The following is a 23,591-nucleotide window of genomic DNA, read 5'->3' as shown; positions in this document are numbered from 1 at the left end:
TGACAGAGGACAGAACAAGTCAATCAACCACCTCAGCTATATGTTGGCAATGAAAATATTGGGCAAACGGAGACTCTATGATGGACTACGTCAATCAGTGGATTCTCCAACGACCTCATCGTGCTTGGAGTGGTGAGAGTGGCAGCAATTCAGATCTGTTGAACTATCAAAACCACTCTGCCAGCTCTACCTTCAGACCAGAGATGGTCTCCCCAAGAAACTGATGAACTTATCTGGACAATAAGATGCTGGACTTTATGCCTGGTAGATGCTTGCAGTGAAATAATATCAACTGAATTTGAACTGAGGTAATGCAACAAGGTGGAGGAATCCACCATGGGTGGGGGTTTGGGGAGGGGTGGGAGGAATCCCAGTGCCTATAAAGCTGTGTCACATAACGCAATGTAATCAATAAAAAGAAAGAAAATACATTATCACAAAATTATAAAAGAGAAGAAGATACAGAGAGGAAGAAAAGTATCATATTCTTAGAATTGTCTCTATGAACTGCATTAAATCAGTTCTTTTTATATTAATAAAAATTAAAAAGATTCGAAAACTGAGTAATTTGGCTTCTATGTCTAAAAAATGAATAGCATGGAAATATCTATTACCAATAGAGAATACTTCAGTAGGGTTCAGATGTGGTGCAGTAATCAAACTACAGTGTAATAGACGCAGTAATTGGAGTAGCTAAAATACACCAATAGAATGCTTTTGAGTGTTTCGCAAAGTATCAAAGATGAAAGTTGTTAGTTGAACTAGGGGTACTATTTTTTTAGGAGATTTATTTATTTATTTCAAAGGCAGAGTGAGATAGAGGGAAAGAGAGAATTTTTCATTTGCTGGTTCACTCCCCAAATTGCAACATCTAAGCTTTGGACACTGAGAAGCCAGGAGACAGCGTCTGTCTGGGTCTTCCACAGTGGAGCCGGGGGTACAAAACTTGGCCCATTGTATAATGCTAATCCAAGTACATTACCAGAGAGCTGAATCAGAAGCAGGACCATCCGGATTCGAACAAGCACTCTGAAATGCAATGTAGGCTTTCAAACACAAGTTTAACCTTCTCCACTACAATGACCTCTCTGAGTTTGGTTATCATTAAAACAAAACGTTAAACCATAATGTATTCAAAGTTCATAAAACATGCATTTGCAGGAAAATGCTTAATTTTTAAAGATTTATTTCATTTTTTCTTGGAAAGTCAGATTACATTGACGAGGAGAGACAGAGAGGAAAATCTTCCATCCATTGATTCACTGGAGGTGCGGTGACCTGAAGCCAGGAGCCCAGAGTCTCTTTCGGGTCTCCCACGGGGGTGCAAAGTCCCAAGGCTTTGGGCCATCCTCCACTGCTTTCCCAGGCCACAAGCAGGGAACTGGATGGAAAGTGGGGCTGCCAGGGCACGAACCAGTTCCCATATTAGATCCCAGCGCATACAAGGTGAGGACATTAGCAGCTTGGCTATGTGCCAGGCCCAACAAAGTTTTTTTGAATTATTATCATATATAAAGCTTTCAAGTTACATAAAATTTCTTACCTATAAAATTAATAAGTCTTCCTGAGAAGTAAGTCTTTTAATATATATAGAAACACACACATTGATCATTACTATCAATAATTATTGATGGACAACAAATCAGCTCAAAACTTGACAAATGAAAGACAATATTTTTCTGAGAAATCTATGATATGGGCAAGGATATAATAATTTTTCTTGGCATCACTAGTTTTCAGCTAAGAGCTGGAGGCTGGAGCCTGGGATCATCGAAGACGGTTTATTCATACATTGTTGTGAGGACTCAAAGAACTGGAAGACTAGAAAAGCCTGGCCCCCTTGAGCACCTCCTTTTATCTATGTGTGGCTTTCCTTAATCTGCAGCTCTGAGACCCAGAGTTCAAGGCAGGTGCATGTTCTAAGAGAGCAAGAGGTAACCACATCACCCGTGCTTACCCAGATTTTTAAGATACGCAGTATTACTTTCTCCACATTCCAGTGTACAAGGAGAATCACTAGGCCATTTTCCACTGAAGAGAAGAGGAATTAGAATCCAATTTGTTATGACTGAAGTAAAAATATCAGCAGACCAAACTAGCTACCGAATATGCAACTATTTCTTTGGAATGCAACGTTTCTTCTGTCCCTTCAGTTTTATGTAATCAATGTTTTACAGTGAGTACCAAAGTCATCCAATACATAATTAAATCGTAAGATCTGTTCAAAATAAGCAACATCTCCTACTCTAGTTTTAAAGATTAAAGAAATGGCCACTTCTTATAATCAAAAGTATTCTCTCTTGCCACTGAATTCTTGAACAGCTACCAGATAATTAAAGCAACCCTTATCCTGCTAATGTCAAGAAATTGGCTTCACCAAGACACTAACTTCTTTAAATCCCAGTTTTTTTTAATCCATAAAATAAGTAACACATTAGTAATAATACCAACTTCACAGGGTGGATGGAACACTTAAAAGAGAAAAAACAGAAAAGTCTTCATAAGTGCACATTAATGTGAACTCTATAGCATGGAGATTTCAGAGTTTAAGTCCTCATATTGGGTATCTATTAGCAAGTTTCCAAATCAAACTTTAATGAGTGTGTATCTATACAATTGGTGATAACACCCATTGTCTGTCATGGTATTATGAAGTTGTTCACTGAGATAAAATATGTGAAAGCAATGCACAAAGTAGTATATACTTCCAGCTATGCAAATATTAATCAGCATTTGTTTCTTAGGCCCCTGTGACCATTCTTGTACTTAGTTAGAATATTTATGTATGCATGCATGCCTTAGAACTCACATAAAATTATGAGAAACTGGAGCATAAGATGAAGTTTTCATCACACTTTTCTCCTACAGAATAAATAAGTGATGCTCATGAAATCGGTGTCTTTCTTATCAAAGCAAGCCTGCTGCTGTTTGTGATGGAGAAGTCTGCAGGTATAATCACTGCCTGCCTTTTCTGACTGCACATTACTACCTAAATGGTAGTGTGGGTGGAACACTAACTTATCTCTCACGCATAATCTAGTCTCAAACGTTTGAATCATTAGAGTAAAATTTCTATGTCCTTGCACATCCCTATCAGCAGATTCTTCTTCAAATTTTTATAATCCCCATTTCCCACGTTGTTACAGTTGCAACCTTCATCTTCATGCCATGTTTCTCCTCCAGAGTCTAGCATTGCCAAGGCTCAGAATTTTCCTTTACGTTATAGCTTACTGGAAAAATTCAATTTTCACATCTGTCTGGTAGATTTTGACTGATACTTTGCTCTCCCTGTTTCGATAATACTGGGAATTCCACGCATGTAAAACTGAGGCGCTCAGAATGAAAACCAAATGTTAAAATTTATGTCCAACCCATGGAGCTTCTTTTTCTATTACACAATTATTTTCATAAGGTATTCTCATCACTCAACATTTTTTACTTTTGCATGGACCACATCAGCAATTTATGTGCCAGTGCCCCTGTCATTATTAATTGATTAGTGCTGTATGTTGAATAGACAATTGGTTTTGGGTTTTCTTTTTCCCATCAGATGTTGTCCATTTCTATCCAAGACACAAAATGATGAAAAATCCAGCACTGGAGTTTAATATGAACACTTTTTAAAAAACTTTAGAATTAAGAATATGTAGAAAAACTAGAATGTATTCTTTGCAGAAACAACTGTCATACAACTAATGTTCTTAAATAGTCCTTAAATATTTGTGAACTAACGTTCATTAAGTAGTTTGTGTTGTTAAAGTGACAATAACTTTGTTTCTCATGTCCTAGTAGAGACAAGGTCCCTGGGAATAGGCTTTTATACGTTGTGCTTTACAAGACTCGAGGTGCCTATTATTTAATATTTTAGTTATCTGAAACAACATTGACCACAGGAATTTCAAATGTAGGCAATGTTAGGGCAGGGATGCACTGCATGCAGTAACCTGGACTGAGCAAGAGTAACATGTTGGGACCTGTTGCAAGAAATTCCTTTTCATTATTTCGTTTTATTTCAGGTCTCTTCAGAGCAATCTGTGTGAAAAACTGTATTACTTACACTTCACAGAGGAATACACTGAGACCAGATTTTAGATCTGTCAGATTCCAAACCGAACCAAGCTCCATAAAAAGGATGGAGCTTGTGGCCAATGCCCTGGCAGAGTAGGCTAAGCTTCCTTCTGTGACACCATCATCCCTTATGGACGTTGACAGGAATTCTGGCCACTACTCTTCCCACCCAACTCCCTGTTTGTGACTGGGGAAAGCAGTGGAGGATGTGTGTAGCCTTGGGTCCCTGTCCTCATTTGGAGACTTGGAGGAGGTTTCTGGCTCATGGCTTTGGATTGGCTCTGGCTGTTGCGGTCATTTAGGGAGTGAACTAGCTGAGGGAAGATCTCTCTCTGTCTCTCCTTTTCCATGTAACTCTGCCTTCCAAATAAAATAGATATTTTAAAAATAAAAAGTGGATGGAGCTCTTGAACTTTTCCCTATACCAAGTGGGATCAAAACAAATGCTGTCCTAAAAGATTAGTGTGGTCTCAACAGCATTTCCAACGTTGCATATCCAGTTCTCACGGTTGGTTGAATGCAGGGTCCAGTTTGAAATTCAGACACCTGCTCTTGTGGAAGAGACAGTATGCATTTCTTGGTCGGAAGTAGCCTGCAATGTCAGTTACCTGAGAGTTCCACTCACACTGTTGACTGTGGGTTTAAGGCCTGAATAGAACTGGAGTGGGAAAGGGGCCCAGCATGATAGCCTAGTGGCTAACATCGCTGCCTTGCATACATGAGGGCCCCAGTTCTTGGCAGCTTGTGGCTTGGAAAAGCAGTAGTGGAAGCCCCAAAGCCTTTGACCCTGCACCCACGTGGGAGACCTGGGAGAAGCTCCTGGCTCCTGGCTATGGATTGGCTCAGTTCCAGCTGTTGTAGCCACTTGGGTAGTAAATCAGCAGATGGAAGATCTTTCTCTCTATCTCTCCTTCTCTCTATAAAACTGACTTTCCAATTAAAAAAAATAAATCTTTATGATCAGAGTGGGAGATAAGTTTGAAGTTCTTGTAAAAGATATGGCCCTATAGTAAATGTGACTGGTCTGAGTGCAGAGTCAGATTTTTGTGAGCACTGAAAATGATGCTTCACTAATAAAACGATTTCCTTTAGGTCAGGCATAACTTTCTGAGATTTTTCAAACATTTCATATCTGCTTGATCTTCACAATAACACTATGTGGAATCAGAGGACAGAATAGCTATGAGAGGATACTTGAAAATTTCAGGTTGAAGCCTTTGCTTCTTAGTTTTCAACAGGCTTTTCAGTACTTCAAAATTAAGCCAGTTTTCTTGTCTATGAAAAAAAGATGTTGCTATCCTTCCTGTCTTCAGAGTCATCAAAAATATCACATGTAATATTGATCAGAAAAAAAAAATAAAATGTTTATTCTATCTCTGTTGTTGGGGTGAACTAGTTTTCTAAAGCTCCCTGAAGGAACTTAACATCTTGTGTCCACTAGGGCAGGGATGCACTGTACACGGTAACCCGCACTGAGAAGGTGTAACATCCTGGGACCTGTTGCAAGAAATTCCCTTTCATTATTTCATTTTATTTCAGTTTTCTTCTGAGAAATCTGTGTGAAAAACTGTGTTATTTACACTTTCCAGAGGAGCACACCAAGACTCAGATGTTAGATTCCAAATCCAAGCTCCACACGCCTCTGCAGAATAGGCTAAGCCCTATGCATCTTCTCTTTGCCAACAGGCAGCATAATGTGGTGAGTAATTAGAACAGAAAATGTGGAGTTAGAGTACATTTACTTGATTTCTACCTGCGGCAACTAATAGCTTTGTGGCACTTGGAAAGTTAATTAATCTTTCTGTGTTTTAGTTCCCTCACCTGAAAATTAGAACTTGTAACGTGATGGTGAATATTAAATTTGTTGATATACAAAAGATACCATGGAAAGTCTCCATACCATACAGTATGCTGTCTGGGTGCTGAGTCTTTTCATTACCTCTTATTGTCACCACTATGGTCTATATGATAGATAATTAATAAATAAATGTTATTGAATGCATAAAGAAAGTAATAAAAGTACAGTATGTAGCACAGATGGCACTTGAAAATTGTAAGAAAGACACAGAAAAACAGAAATTACAGCAGTTTGCCTCATGTCTAGTAAGATAATGGTGTACCTAGTCATAATGATTATTTTGAGTCATCCAGAAAAGTTAAAAATAGATTCAAAAGCCTGTGAGCCAGAAGGATAACCAGAAGATTTTTCTCTGTGGCATGAATATTAGCTACAAAAAGTGTGCATCTATCTTTCCATGTAATTATTACAGTAAACCTGTGTGAACCGTCATTCAGCAGTGTGCGGATTGCACATCACTAAATATACAGAGAAGAATAACAGCGTGGTGCATTGTTCAGCTGGCACTGGGTAGATGCAGGAATCCAGATTTTCTGAATTACATCGTTTTTCTTCCACCCTAGACTCCTCTCCAAACTGAGTCTCCACCTGTCAAACACGATACTGTGATATGCATCCCTGCAGGCATTTCCATCTTTTTGTTCAGTTGTCAACCTTCTCCTTATCCTCCTCACCCAAGACAAAGAGGGAATGGGTAAGAGAGCAAGCATTCCTTAAGCACTTAATTACGATCAGGCACCTCACTTAAAATCTCATATACTCCTTTCTGGCATTCTGTAGATCAGGAAAATCAGCTAGGCTTAAGTTAGGTTCCCACCACTGCACAGCCAGCAGATGACCAAGAACAATCCCTGGTATAATAAGACTTCAAAGGCAGGTTCTTTCTGTGTCTTCTGGAAACCTGCTTTCTGCTGTGGATACCTGCAACATAGGCTGCCCTGTTGCCCTATGGAAAGCAGTTTAGCACAGTAGAGCAGCCCTCTTAATCATCCTGATTTTTTAAAGCCTTTGCAAAGATGGTACAGACCTGGCATTTCTTACCTCAATTTGGTAGCTCTCAAGACAGAAAATATGAGCTACAAATTTTTCTTACTAAATTTTAATAGTTGCATATTTAATGTTTTCAAACACATAGTTAATTTTTAGATGAAAGATTCCCATATAAAGAATTTATTAAATAAACATGTAGTGGCTGTTTTATAAGAAAAGCATTATGTAAATAAAGTACAGATGATTGTGAACATGGCAAAAATCATAGAAGGAAATGAATTATATTGAAGTACAGCTATCAAAATATTGTAGAAATGAAATTATGGTAGAGTAAAATATGCACAGTTTGAAAAACATTAACTAGTTCTAGAGGCAGGTCCAATAATGATTGCAATTTTAAAGAGTAATAAGCATAAATAATATTTTGAGCTATCTGCAGAAACTGTCATGTGATATGAATATATCCTTGATTCCACAATCTCAGTTCCTGCTGATTCCATGATGTTTCATTGCCTGCACTCACAATTGAACGCAATAATACATCTCCATCAGAACTTGGTGCGATTAGATATATTTCCCTTTTAAAGGCTCTTTGAATCAAGACCATCTAAGAGGTTCAATTGAATCAGGTTTAAATTTTGCAGTTAACATGTAATAGTTGTGTTACCTGAGCAAGTGACTCAGCCCCTCAAAGACCCTGAAGAAAGATAATGAGAAGGGGAGGTTATGGGGCTTATCATCAAATGCACATGAAACGTTTGGGATGGGTACTTGGAACAGTATTTAAATTCATTCAATGATATAAGCTCAGTTCTTGTGTTCTAGTGAGGGGGGAATGGGTGATCACATAGCCAGGACAGGCTGCATTCCAGACACAATTCAAATTCCAAAAGACTATTTCTCACTTTTCTCCAAATGGTTCAAATGAATAGATTTTGTTTTCTGGAAGAAGCTTATGATCCAGCTAAATGGATACCTGTTCTTTTTAACTACAAAACAAAACAAAACAAAACAAAAAAACCCAAACAAGCAAGCAAACAAACAAACAAAAAAAAAAACAAAAGCAAAAGAGTCACCTGAGCATTTATGTGGAAGAGGGTATAAAAACATAGATTAGTAAAGCCACTTTGTATTTTTTAGGAGAATGGAGAAGGATGAGACAGAAGAAACTATAAATGAGAAAATTTAAAAAGCAGAATAGAATTTATAACACTGTTTTTTGAGTAGAGAAACCATCAGAACTTTCTCTTTCCAGCATACTTTTTCATGGTATTGCACTAGCTTGGAACAAACCCCTGAAATATGTTTTTGTTATGACCCAGAGAAATGCAAAACTCTCTTATGATCTGCTCCACTTTTAATGCTTTTAAAGTGAATGAATTTAATATTAAAAAAGAAAAGTGTGCAGATAATATTTATCTAATGGGAAATTGTCCACACTGCTTCTTGGTAAAAATTCTGCATCAGGAATGAGATTTGGTAAGAGTCGAGATAAAATAGGTTGAAAATAATTATTGATGAGATGTAATATTTACAGTTAATTCAAAACCATGATAGATCACTCCCAGTTCACCTGAAAGAGAAGAATGTGCATTGCTCTTGTAGCAGGACTGATACACAAATCTTTGGAGAGGATTATATAAGTGAAGAGAAGTCCATGGAGAGGACATTATGATATCAAGACAATGACAAAACAAATTTCAATGCAAATCTATAGAGACCACATTACAATGTCAAGGCAATGGCAAAATGTGAATCTAGAGAGACCATTTTACAATGTCAAGACAATGGTAAAACAATGTCGCTAAAGAATTATTGAGACCCTATTGCCATGTTAAATTTCAATGTCAAAACATTATCATTGCAAGTCTTCAGAGATCATGTACCTCTTTTAAGAAAATAACAAAACAATGGAATTTGAAATGGCAAACAATGGAACAAAGGAATTTTCTGTAGTCTCTGTTATGATCAAGAGATGATGGTAAAAACATTGAAGCAGGTCAAAAGGTTGCTAACAAAGCTTAAATGGTGACAAGCTGTAAGACTGTACAATGTATCCAGCGAGCATTCAACAATTCTTTCAAAGAATTTTAATTTATTTGAGAAATTTATTTATTTGACAAAGATTTCATTCTAACAGACTAAAAGCTTTCAATCTGTAATGTAAAATTAAGATTGGAATATAAGTTTAGCCAAAAGCTGACAGAAAGTCAGGGGTGAAAGAGGCTGAGGTACTTTTTATAAAATGAGAATGTCACTGCTCTTCCCTAAATAATTGGACAGTTGTTTTAATGGTTAAAGTCTTTGAGGCATGAAGTTCACAGCTCCATGGTTTCTGATTCCTGCTTTGTCCATGACCCTCATTTGTGATGTAGCATTCAATCAGTTTCTGGGTTAAACTCAGATCTTTAGATTCAGCTCATAGTCATTACTCAGAATCAATCACTGTGCATTTGATATCCCGCACCTTGGGTGGTGATGGTTGCAAGGGGAGGAGGTGGCAAAACTGACTCTCTTTCTTCCCAAAATCAGACAAGAAAGAATGTACGATTACAAAGATGCTGTTGACAAATAGCGTATGGAAAGGGAAATTTCTCTTCAGGATCCTGCTGTCTTTCTGCTTTGTGTATTTGAGCATGTCATCTCACTTAGCTGTATTCAGGGTTCCCTGTGTACAGTGAGCATTCATGTGGGATCACTAGCACTGATGCTCTAGAAAATTATGATGAGAATACAAGGCTCTGTACCTTGATCAAATCTACAAGGAGTAGGTTTTCTGAGTTTAAAATGTGTGTAACAAAAACAGTGATTGTAATTTTACAAAACATTCTGTAGTTCTACATTTGATTTTCAGCATTAAGTAAAATGCTTATGTGAATTAAATTAAAACTATTGACATTCCCTGGCAGCGTGGCCTAGCGGCTAAAGTCCTCGCCTTGAACGCCCCGGGATCCCATATGGGCGCCGGTTCTAATCCTGGCAGCTCCACTTCCCATCCAGCTCCCTGCCTCTGGCCTGGGAAAGCAGTCGAGGACAGCCCAATGCATTGGGACACTGCACCCGTGTGGGAGACCCGGAAGAGGTTCCTGGTTCCCGGCATCGGATCGGCTCAGCACCGGCCCGTTGCAGCTCACTTGGGGAGTGAACCATCGGACGGAAGATCTTCCTCTCTGTCTCTCCTCCTCTGTGTATATCTGGCTGTAATAAAATGAATAAATCTTTAAAAAAAAAAAACTATTGACATTAACTCTAGGTGCCAGTCTTCACAGCATTTCATTTATGTGTTTACTTTTCAAAAGAAAATGCATAATACAGAGCCCGGCACGGTGGCCTAGCGGCTAAAGTCCTCGTCTTGAAGATACCAGGATCCCATATGGATGCTGGTTCTAATCCTGGCAGCCCTGCTTCCTATCAGCTCCCTGCTTGTGGCCTGGGAAGGCAGTCGAGTACGGCCCAAAGCCTTGGGACCCTGCACCGATGTGGGAGACCTAGAAGAGGCTCCTGGCTCCTGGTTCCTTGCTTTGGATAGGCTCAGCCCCGGCCGTTGCAGCCGCTTGGGGAGTGAATCATCAGATAGAAGATCTTCCTTTCTGTCTCTCTTCCTCTCTGTACGTTTGACTCTGACTGTGCAATAAAAATAAACATTTTTAAAAAGTATAATATAAATTTATTCCCTGACATTTTTCTCATTTAGGGTATTCTAAAATAGATTAAAATATACAAACAGTTCATTAAAAAATAAACACTTAGTAGAATTTAGATAATATCTATAACATACATGATTTGACCCTAGATAATTCTTTTTTTTCATTTCAGACATCATTTTTAAAAGGTAACATAAAAATGATAAGGGTCACTACATTCTTCATATACTCTCTCTTGTAAATTTTAATTCAATTACTAGTTCTTTTCTCAGCTGTGTAGATTAATGGTATTTGTTCTTGTTTTTGAAAAGAAAGATGATCCATTTTCTGTTTCTTAACAGTGATGTTTTGGTCTTCTTCTCTTTGATTCTTCAAGAAAATGCTTCATGCAGTTTGAATACTAATTGGGGGTCTGGCCCAGAGAGTGATGGGCAATTACACTCCTCTCATTTTGAGAACCCGAGGGGTGAGCCCATCCAGATGCTCATGGGATGGGTGTGCAGATAACCATCCTGGCAATTTGGGCTGACCATGGAGGATATCTGCCAATTCCATCTGCTTCCGAAACACTAAACTGGCTCTTAGGGTCACACAGCCCTCCTGCAATTTAGACTGGACCTACTGGCCCAAAAGTACCAAAATATCTTGAGGATAAATGGCCCAAATCATTGTGAGAAAAATAATACATACAAGACATACAATAAATGAACCAAGATAGCTTTTTTGCATGCCCAAGAACTTCACGTACTATGAAAGCTGTTGCATATCACTTGCATTATTTAAAAGCCCGGGAAAATAGACACTTGTCCATTTGGAAGCACAAAAGCAATTATATGTGGGGAATCAACCACATGAATAACCCAGTTGATTTCAGAGATCCCTGGGATGTCTGTACTGCATTCAATTAGACGATAAAACACTTCTTTAACAGCTATTAGGCCTCTTTCTCAGTTAGCATATCATTTTAAAATTCTTCCATCACTGGTTCTAGTTCTGATAAAACTCATATTCTAGTTCTGATAAAACTCTGAAATGCTCTTTCCCCAATAACAGTAGTTTGCTCCTTCCTGTGATTGGACTCATTTCAAAGTAAAATAAAACACTACGAATAGCAATCCCGAACCACTCAAACCAAGAAATAAATTCTATTTATTTTTCCTTACACTTTCTTTAAACAATTCTTTCTTGTTAGGAGGAAGTGCTTGCCACCATTTCCTTATGCTCCTGCTTACAATGATTGCAAGTAGCTTCTGCACTGACTTAAGATCAATCAACAAGAGAGGAATCGGAGCAGCCTGAAAATGTACAGACTCATGGAGATTCCTGACCATCGGGGGCACACAGCTGAGCACACGCAATACAGAAAGTGCAGGAGCTGCTGTGGCTTTTTTCAGTAGTACCCATCTTGAAAGGGACTCATTCCACGTGACGCATTTGTAGGCAACCATCTGAATTTCCTTAACTTTGATACTGGAGTAGCATCTTATTCTTGTGTTATTTAAAGTCCTAAGGAAATGAAAGTTTTCAGGCAGAAAAGTCAACTTATCACATTGATATACTGATGTACATCCCTGATACCTATTTACCAAGTGGTGCATCTTAACTACATTACAGCCTGGTGAGATTATTGCTGGTGAGTTACAATTTCTCCAGTTGGTCAGTGAACTAAATTGGAAGAAAACACAGAAACACAGTTTCCACAGTTTGGTGCAGCTGACTGTAGTCTATAGAACTCATCTTGGGTTTTTTATTTTTTTTTCTTGATTATTCTAGCAGAGCTGAGAGCGAAGATTCTTCACTAGGTTATTACTTTTACAAATAAATTTTCTGTATAATTTTGGATAACCTATAATATTTAACTAAGTATATATGTGTATAATCCACATATATTATCATGTATACAAAGGCACTTTAAGTTTCATGGGTAGGAGAAACAAGATGTGGAACATAATAAGGACACGTTCACACACACGGAAATCATCACCCAGGGTGATGCAGAGAGGCCGCAATCACAGGAAATAGGAGAGGACAGCCAACAGCAGAGGCACACCTGGAAACCTGTGGACATGGGGAACAGCAGAGACAGCAGAGCAGTGTTGCAATGACCAGATACCTCAGCGGTGGTCAAGATCATTGATCGGATCTCCAGTGGCGGCCAGGTGGGAGGGGAAGTTCACTGGGAGCTCAGGAGGTGAATACAGGTAAAGAACTGCCCAACCTTCTGCTTTGCTTGATTAGACTACGAGCAGAAGCAGAGTGGCAGAGCCTAAGCACGCAGGTGCAGGAACATGGAGGATTTCATGGCTCAACCCCTACCAGTGCCACATTGGGCATGATTTTGTGTATTGAGGAAAAGGCTATGCGGTTGGAAGGACAACAGCAAGTTACACATGTGCTGAGCAAGGAGTGAGCTCATTTCTTGCTCACACATTGTTCTGGTCCCACAGGAAAAACAGTACCAACTTGGCATCCTGCAGTTCTACCCAACATAGATCCGGGTGGCACCCAGACATAACAACCAGCAGGTACAGGGCCACACCAGTGGCACATTGGGCACCATTTTGTGTAGCGAAAAAATGGCCCTTCAGTGATACACTGGTCATTCAGTAGCATGTGATTTAACTTCATGTGGTTGTGAATCTTCTGATTTTCTTCCTGTGGTTGATTTTATTTTATGGCTTTTCATTTAAGGGGATATATAGTAACTGTGTAATAAAGATTACCATATCCAGACTTGAAGATACAATGCAGTATGCATTTCTACTTCCAAATCAAAGAAAAACTCCCAATGAAACTCTTAAATATATCTTGAGAATAAGATGCTGGACTCTGTCACTGTCCATGTCTACAATGTCAGGATATAGTTAAGTAGCATAATGATGGACTTATGACTATTTATGAAGAGCTACAATATTATAATGATATAGGAGAAAAGAGGAGGAGAAATCCCAGAGCCTATGGAACTGTATTATAAAATAATATAATAATTTTTAAAAATAAAGAAAAAATTAAAAGTTTCATAGATAATAAGTTTACCACAATTTTTAAAATTCATGTAAATATTGAGTTTTTTAAAGATTCATGGAAATTCATGTTATGAAAAAACCCTGCACATTAATCTAATTTTCAAGCAAGGCAAAAAGTGGCTAACGAAACCTACATGGTGACAAGTTGCAAGACTGTGCACTGTATTCAGGCAGCATTCAACTTAATTCTTATTTTAAGAAGAATAAAAAGCTTTCAACTTGTAATGCAAAATTAAGATTAAAAAAGAAGTTTAGCCAAAGGTGATGAGACAAGAAACCTTATTGCATCAAAACAAGCTTATCTTCATTTGATGTTTGCTGGTCCACTCTTTTAATTTCTTGCTCTCTATATATCCATTATTTCTTCTATCTGGTATTTATAGCATGTTTCTAATCTTTCTGTTATTACAAAAATTTTAGTTGTTACACTTACTTTGGCTCTGGCATTTCCTTCTGGATATAATAATGGGTCTGATACACTAAAAATTTACAAAGTATGTTCCCTGTTATATTAGTGCATATGAAATTAGACTTCATGGCACAGAGAAATACAGATATTCCTAGGTTCTATTGTTGCAATAATACATGTCTCTGACCTAGTCTATGTATCTTTTTGTCCCTCCTCCAATAATATCTCCTGTATCTACTTGTTACATTATTTTGGATGTAAGACCCGTGATTGAAAGGATTACAATGGGATTATGGTACCAGTGACATGAATTCTGCAGGAATCATTGATTTACCAGGGCATCCTCAAGAGTTCAACATGTCTCTACAAGAATGTACATTTGGAAATACGCTTTTTCAAAATAACAAACGCTACAGTACTTTTGCTGCTAATGGCACCAGTCCCACTCTCAGGAATAAAGGCACTGGTTTTATTTCCTTCAGGACTACAAGCACACAGAGTTACTTAGTGAATCACTGAATTAACGCCTCAACAAAGCTTCGAATAGTGCTTGGTATTGTGTAAAATTTGGCAAAGATGCAGTCAGTGTAACTGCGCATCATATATTTCCCCCCTAACCTAATCAAACAAGGGTAAAGAAAGATGGTCAGTATTTTAAGGAAAAGGTAATACATTTGTCTTTTTTTTTTTTCCGTATTGTTTCCTTAATATATTTGATATAAAAGGGGATTTTTAAGGGAGAAGCCCCACCCAGTCTCCCCCCCACCCCAAGTCCCAGATGTGGGGCATGCTCCGAGGGTCATGCTCAAGTGGTTTTGATAGTTCAACAGTTTTGAATTTCTGCCACTCTCACCACTCCAAGCACGATGAGGTCGTTGGAGAATTTGGTTTTTTTTTTTAACTTATAGTGGCTAATTTTGGAAATAGCATCTGATATTGGTCTTTTTTGTTTGTATAATTAAAGACCTTGTTTTATCTGTTTCTGAGTTTTCATGATTCTGAAATGAAACACTTTTTCCTTAGTAAAGTCATTCAATCCTGAGTAATGATAGTGTGAAGATTTGGTAAAGTAGTAGGCCTCTTAGAACAAGAAAATAGTAATACCATTATCTTCCAATTTCATTGAGTCTAAAACAATCCAACTTGTTTTCTCATCACTTTCATCTGTTGAGAGAATGTTATATTGTCAGCTACTCTCTGAAATATTGAAATTTTCAGTTGTGTTTCAAGATCTAAAGCCGCCTGCAGTATCACTCCTGCTTGATGTCAATATGTCTTAACAATTTTGCAAAAGAGACATACCTGATTGCCTCTTTTCTTACCCATTCTTGACCTAGATATATCCTTCTTCAATGTCATGGGAATACATGAAATATCAAGGCTAGATTTTACTTGTATCTATGAGATTTTCCCAGCTCTTATCACTTTTCTCACTGCAAGACTTATGACATCATCTTATAAGAAAACGAATTTAACACAAAGTTATGAACATTAGTCATTAATAAATGACTATTTAAATCCTGGAGCCTCTTTTGGGTCTCCCACATGGATGCAGGTCCCAAGGCTTTGGGCCCTACTTGACTGCTTTCCCAGACCACAAGTACAAAGCTGGATGGGAAGCGGGGCTTCTGGGATTAGAACTGGCACCCTTGTAGGATCCCAGCGTGTGCAAGATGAGGACTTTAGCTACTAGGTTACCATGCTGGGCCCTTTTGTTCTCATTTTAAGGTCCAACTCTAGGAAATACAAATTCAATTTTGATATTTATTCCTTTCTTGATTTTTTGTTTTGAAATAATTTTAGATTAATAAAGACTTCAAAATGAATGCAAATAATTTTTAAAGTAATTTTTATTCCAATTTCCCCTATTCAACCTAAATAATTATTGCTTAAATATTCAAACCAAGAAATTCATGTCAGTACAATACTGTGAGAGACTTGATTTGTATTTTACTAGTTGTTCCCCTAAAATATTTTGTCAGATTCTGGAGCTAATTCCGAACCACACATTGCATTTCATTGTTTTATTTCCTTAGTTTCCTCCCATCTGTGATGATTCTTTTTCCTTGTCCTTCACAATTTTCAGACTTTCAAAAAGTACTAGTCTGTGATTTGATAAAATGTCTCACAATTTGAATTAATCTGCTGTCTAAATTAGATTGAGGTTCTATATATTTTGTCAGGAAAAAAACACCTGAAATATCACTCTTATGTGCTCACATCATGCCTACCTGATGTCAATATGTCTTATTAGCAATGATGCAAACCTTAATTGGTTAGCTAGAATGGTATATTCTGGGTTTTCCATTGTAAAGTTATGATTTCCTTGTTGTATTTAATAAATATGGTCATGCAGATACTTTGAGACTATATAGATGTTCTGTGCTTCCTCAAAACTTTCCTATTGATGTTACTATCCTTTGATGGGTTTTTCCTATAACAGTTAATATTATAGCATTTTCTAAATTGTGGTACTCTGTCTCACACTATCTACACATATTAATTGTAGTTCATCAATTGAGAAGAACTGGATCTTCTCCCTTCTTTTCTTCCCCATGATTATTTAGGTATAACAGTGTGAACACTCCCATATTTAGTTGGATTTTTATAATGCAATACTATGGTAACTGTGTGTGTGTGTTCAAATTGCTCTGAGTTTGGTCATAGAAAGATCTTCACACTTGATCTTAGCCAAAATGCCCAGAAGTGATCATGCAGAGATCGTTAGCTAGGCTACTGTGTTCCTTCAACATACATCCAGTCATGTAAAAAAGTAATTTATCCATTTGAGCTGTGTGTATATGTGTGTGAAAGAGAGAGAGATGGAGAAAGAAAGGAGGAAGAGACAGAGAAAACAGACACTGATATCCACTGGGTCACCCTCCAAATGTCTTCAAAAGATAATGGGCTAAAGCCAGGAGTTAGGGACTCAGTCCAAGTCATTCCCTTGACTACCTGAACCATCGTTGCCAGGGTCTACATAGCAGGAAACTGCAATCAGGATCCAGAGCCTGTAAACAAACCCACACAATCTGATATGGGACATGGACATCCTATGTGGATCTTTACTGCTAGGTCAAGTGCCTGCCTCCATCCATTTTTCAGCACTTCTTCAGTTTCTATTAGCAAACCCTCTCCAAAAATAATCTTTGAAGTTTCTCTGTTCAGCCCGTGAATCATCTACTTCTACAAGCAGGCTAGTTTCCCTTTATGGAAAAATGGTGTTTAGAAACCAATGTCTGGGTGTTAATATACTCTTTGACTTTGTGGAGCCATTTCTAGGCCTTCTTGGAGGACAGTCCAGAAAATATGAGCTATTCAACATACATATGCAATGTCTCCTTATTTTATATGTATCTATAAAGTCTTTGGGTTCATACTGAGATCTCTGATTTAAATCTAATGCAAAAAATGTACTATTGTTTACTTTTCCTTATTATTAACTTCCTTATTTATCCGTGATAAATTTAGTTTTGTATGAATCATGTACTAATTTTTCATTCCTAGTCTCTAAGAAGGTAGCTTTTGGATTATTAACCATAGCCCTGTAAGAAACATATTTGCTAACTCACGTACAGTGTTGTAGTCTTTTATATCTGCAGTTCAGGGTGCTTAGTTTTCTTCATTATTTTTGTTTCTTGCTTGTTCAGTATCATCATTATTCGCTTGAAATACAGTCACAAAATTAGGTTTATCTGCTGTAATTTTCATTCCATTCTGGTTGAGAACGACTTTTGTTTTTTAACGTAACGTAATACTATGGTTCTGGAAGAGTGATATAAACAGTAAACCTAGAAAGTTCCCTCTCCATTCTGTTACTTCTATTTCCTCATGCTTTTCTACCAGTGTCCCATCCATTCTCTGTAGACAACCCATCTCTTTTGGTTCTGGCCTTTCTTACACTCTTTAGTAAAAAATGAGTATTGATATGTATATTTTATATGCCCTTCTATTTTACTAGTCCCTGTGCATTTTTTTAATGATTTTTTTTTTAAAGATTTATTCATTTTATTACAGCCAGATATATACAGAGGAGAGACAGAGAGGAAGATCTTCCGTCCGATGATTCACTCCCCAAGTGAGCCGCAACGGGCCGATGCGCGCCGATCCGAAGCCGGGAACCTGGAACCTCTTCCGGGTCTCCCACGCGGGTGCAGTGTCCCAATGCATTGGGCCGTCCTCAACTGCTTTCCCAGGCCACAAGCAGGGAGCTGGATGGGAAGTGGAGCTGCCGGGATTAGAACCGGCGCCCATATGGGATCCCGGGGCTTTCAAGGCGAGGACTTTAGCCGCTAGGCCACGCCGCCGGGCCCAATGATTTTTTTTTTATTTGAACAGCAGAGTGCCAGAGAAAGAGAGAGGGAAATTTTCTCATCTGCTGGTTCACTTTCCAAATGCTCACAATGAACCAGGGGCCAGGAACTGCTTGCACATGTATAGCAGGGGATCAAGCACTTGAGCCATCTCCTACTCCTATACCAGGCACAGTACCATGAAGCTGAGCTGGAAGTAGAGAAGCCAGAACTCTGATGAACACTCCCATGCGGAATGTCAGCATTGTAAATACTGCATTAATCTACGGTGCCACAACATTGGGTTGTTTTCTCTTAGATAATTATCATTAGAACATCATGCAGCCAGTAACTGTTAGACAATCGGTTTTGTTATTTTCAGATCAGCTTTTCATGGTACCATAATTACTAAAAGTTATTTATTTATTGATTGATTGATTGATGGCTTGGTGTTCATAGTATGCATTAAAATTTATTTTCAGAAATCATTTGTCAGTCCAGGAATGGCTCATAAAATAGAGGATAAAAATTAGACAGCACCTATTTTCAGAATTCATCTACTTCTGAGTAGATAAGATAAGCAGAGCACGTGTTTTCTGGCCCTCTCCAGATCCATTGGGTGCCTGACTTCTGTGGCGTTCAGCATTTCCAGTTGTACACGGTTTTGGAAAGAGACTCCCCATAAAGGAGGCAGCAAGCACATGATCCAACGCCACTTCGTTCTTTAATAATCCATTTCTGTGTTCTTGAAATAAATCTTTTCCTCAGAAGAAAAAAAAAGTGAAAGTATAGTAGAGTCAAAACTTGAGCAAGTTCACAAAGAATCATAAGGGGGTGGACCAGGCATTAGAATATAAATAGAAAGTACAGTATTAGCTCCAAACAAATGCTTTCAAAGTCTTTGTGTGTGCTGACAGCTTCAGATATTTGATGTAAATGAATTTTTCTCCAGAAACAATAGAATCTGTAGCTTGGGGTGGCAGTATTTCTTTTCTAAACCTTTCTTTTCTTTTCTTTCTTTCTTTTTTTTTTTTTTTTTTGTTCCTGAGGTGAAAGCAGAACTAACTTAGGTATATATTTGCATCAGAAAGACTCCCTGGCAGCATCTATACTAGTCAGTGATCATTTTGCTCTATTTTAGGTACCTACTTGTTTGCAATTTTTTTTATGCCCTCATCCTCATTCTAAAATGCACAAACACAGCCACAGGCATAGGGAGGCATACCGACACTGATGATAGGCACTAGAAATGCAGTTTTTATTGAATATGAGGTGTCTGCATTTTACGCCTGTTGAAACCCTACCAGTTGTACATCTACTCATCTTCATCAGTGGTAACCACTACAACACAATGTCTGAGATGGCATTTGTCTCTGGTGAGGGTCTCACAATATGCCATCCCATTGTGCAGGAGAATAAGCATGGGAGTTGAATCTATTTTTCTTTTTAACCATTATAAACATTTTAAATGTTGCAAGACAACTTTAAAATGAAGTATTTTTGTATGAGTTTAAATATTATGGCTATGGCCTGGCGCGGTAGCCTAGCAGCTAAAGTCCTCACCTTGCATGCTCCTGGATTCCACATGAGCACCGGTTCTAAAACCTGCTCCCTGTTTGCGCCTGGGAAAGCAGCTGAGGATGACCCAAAGCCTTGGAATCCTGCACCTGCGAGGTAGGCCTGGAAGAGCTCTGGGCTCCTGGCTTCAAATCGGCTCAGCTCCTGCCGCTGCAGCCTCTTGGGGAGTGAATCAGTGAATGGAATATCTTTCTCCCTCTCTTTCTTCCTCTCTGAATATCTGACTTTGTGATAAAAATAAATAAATCTTTTTAAAAACATTGTTTTAAAAATACTGTTTTCGTTTTGATATTTCTTCCTTAGTTTTTTAATTTTATTTTTTCATTGTTATTATTTTCCATGGTACAGTTTTGTAGGTATAGGGATTTCCCCCTTATCCTCGCATTCTTCCCTCCCTATTTTTCCCACCATTTTTCTTATCACAGTAGTATAGTCCTTTAGCAACAGCTGCAAGTTGAACATTCTATTTAAGTGTATCATACCATTGTTTATAGGCAATAGTAGCAAATATAGTAGCATATTGTCAAGGTGTATTTGTTTCATTGGGAATCTTCCTTATTCAGGAGTAGAGATACATACTGCAATGTATGTTCACTTCCTGATATGTTAATCTCTGTTATACAGTCCATCATCAAGAATATACGTATATAATTATTTATCTGTACATCCATTTGTTTTGTATTTTGAATGAATGCTGCTGTCTATCAGAGAAAACATAAGATATTTGTCCTTTTGGGATTGGCTGATTTCACTGAGCATAATATTCTCCAGTCGGGACTATGTTGTTACAAATGGTAGAATTTCATTCTTTTGAATGACTGTGTAGTATTCTATGGCGGAGATGCAACACAGTTTCCTTTTCCATTCTTCTTTAAATAAACAATTAATCAATTTTTCTGTCACAGTTGTGTACAAAATTCTTCTGCCCTGCTATGATTTCAATTGCATTAGAATCTAAATGATATTTTTTTTTTGCATCTTAAATATCATGTCATCCCTTAATGAAATAACCCCGCTCACTCTCCAGTGTCTAAATTTTCTTTTGGAAGCCACATGATGTGGCCTGCATTATTCCTCTAAATCTCAGTCTAATATTTCCCCAATTCTCTGAGTCATGATCACACTAGCCTTTGTGTCAATGCTTAGACAAAACCAATGTTTCCCATATCTCAGCACCCAGTAACTCCTTGTTCCCTTTCCTGACCTACTTTGTTCCTTTTCCCCTCAGGAAGCCATTTTAGAGTACCTTCTTAACGCCAGTCAAAATGACAACTTCCAGTTGTTATCCCTTTTGCTACATTGTATTTTCCTTCAGAATAACCATCACAATTTCAAATTACTTATTTGAAAACTTAGAAATTTGTCTTTTGGGTCCGGCGTGATGACTTAGTGGCTAAATATTCACCTTGCATGTGTCAGGATCCCATATGGATCTTATCATGTCCCAGCTGCTCCATGTCCCACCCAGCTTCCTGCTTGTGGCCTGGGAAAACAGTGAGGATGGTCCAAAGCCTTGGCACTCTGCACCCACTTGGGAGACCTGGAAGAAGCTTCTGGCTCCTGGCTTCAGATCAGCTCTGCTCTAGCCATTGTGGTTACTTAGGGAGTGAATCAATGGATGGAAAAATTGTTCTGTCTCACCTTCTCTCTGTAGCTCTGCTTTTCCAGTAAAAAAAAAAAGTGTTCTTATTCACTACGTATTTCAGACCTGACATGGTGTCCAACATATGGCTCAATAAATATTTGTTTAATAAATTATTATCATGATAATTATATACCATCTTGGGACATTTAACTGTGTCACATAGGAAAAATATAAAAACCAGTGAATTATTCATCATTTTCTCAAAAATATAGCTTCATATATCTTGTTTTTCAAATGAAAGATCACTGTCCCCACCCAATCACCATCACCAACAGCCTCAACTACAACTAACTCACCCACTTACTGTTTGACATTTTGTGAGCAATTAGAGGTGTGCCCAGCTTTGTGGAATACTTCGAATTAGGTCAGGAAACATAAATAAAATTTCACTTTCATTAGCTGTTCTATGAGGTATTTGCTTTCTTGATTGATGGCAATACATAGCCTCTACAGAGAAATTATTCATCATGAGCAATAACAAGTCAGTGAGACAGACCACTATTGTGATTTAGTGGGTTAAGCTATTGCTTTGGTGCCAGCATTCCATATCAAAGTGCTAGCTGGAGATGTGGCTACTTTCATCCTGATTCAGCTTCCTGCTAATCTGCCTGAGAAGGCAGAGGAAGATGTTCCAAGTACTTGGGCTCTTGCTATCCATGTGGGAGACCAAAAGCAGTACATGGATACCAGTTTCACCCTCGCCTGTATCGGACTGTACCCATTTGTGGAGTGGACCAGTGGGTGAAAGATCTCCTTATATCTCTCGCTATTTCCCACTCCTCCCTTCTTCCTCTCTCCTCTCTCTGACACTTTACTTTTCAAATACATATTTTAAAAAATAAATGTGAGCCATTATTCACCACTGTAGCTATATCTCCAAACAGAACGGTCACTTAAAGATCACATTACCAACAGGACACACAACCTAGGAACACCTTGGCTAAGTTAAAGAACTAAAAATGGTAACAGACATTGAGCTAATTCTGTTGAGGTGGATTCATTGAATAATATGGGCAGCCTTTCTTTCCAGAGAACCTGGGCACAGGTCGCTTAAGCACAGATCAGGAAGCTGCAACATCCAGAAAATGCTAAGAACAGTAGAAATGAATGGACTTCCATGGAGCTGGAATTTAGAACATACAATAATAAATTATATTACTTTCTGCAGGGCTAGCTTGCCCTGATACATGTTATCTTTATGCTGAAGTTAAGAAATTTCTTAATTTTTCTTGAAGAAAATAGGGAGGCAAGACCATATATACGTAGAAGCAGTGAACTGCAAGTAAGGTTCTCAGCTGATTGTATGGTATGGTAAGCAGTATCTTGTCCGTGCACCTGTTTCCATCCTGCTGGCTGGATCCTGGTGCTTCTATGGAGGTCTGTTGCTTATGAACCTCACAGAGGAGATCATGCCAGCTGACATGGACATAGGCCTGTTTCTGACAGCCTGCTTCCCAGACACCAATTTCTCCTAAATGAGGGTATTGCTGTGAGGCAATGCTCTTTAGCATTCCTGCCCTAAGGCTCTCTTTTGGCCTCTCAGAGACTCCATCATCAGTTAATGAAGCACTTTCAAAAGCTTACCATCTGATCATCATGTCAATGTTATGAAATTGGAATATATTTCAAAGATGAATAAACTAGGTATCTTTTCAGAATAGGCTGACTTATTTCTATTTACTTTTTGATAATAAGATATTAATTGACCTCAGTAGGCAGATAATGGCTCCTGCCAATTTAATGACTCAAATTCAAAATAACTAAAATCAAAGGTATCTTAAAGAACACTGAACCATCTAGAGCAAATGGACTTAGTTGACATCTATCGAACCTTTCGACCTACAGATAGAGAATACACTTTTTTTTCATCAGTACATGGAACCTTCTCCAGCATTGATCATGTTATAGGTCACAAAACAAGCCTCAGCAAATTTTAAAAAGTTGAAATCATACCATGCATCTTCTCAGAAAAAAACAAAACAAAAAAACACTGAACCAAAAATTGATTGTCTTCAAAGCCACATAACGTTGATCTCCATTGATTGCAATGGAATTAAGCAGGCATGGTTTGCATGAAATAA

The 23,591-nt window shown here is 38.1% G+C and overlaps 1 pseudogene; it reads right to left on the bottom strand.

Moving 5' to 3' along the window:
* Positions 1-11,307: 11,307 nt before the first annotated feature.
* LOC101531780 (metalloendopeptidase OMA1, mitochondrial-like) lies at positions 11,308-12,158 on the bottom strand (annotated as a pseudogene).
* Positions 12,159-23,591: the final 11,433 nt, after the last annotated feature.

Source organism: Ochotona princeps, chromosome 6 (assembly GCF_030435755.1).
Source record: "Ochotona princeps isolate mOchPri1 chromosome 6, mOchPri1.hap1, whole genome shotgun sequence".
Lineage (NCBI taxonomy): Eukaryota > Metazoa > Chordata > Mammalia > Lagomorpha > Ochotonidae > Ochotona > Ochotona princeps.
The sequence above is the reverse complement of the archived record's forward strand: the minus strand, read 5'-3'. Positions and strand labels throughout refer to the sequence as shown.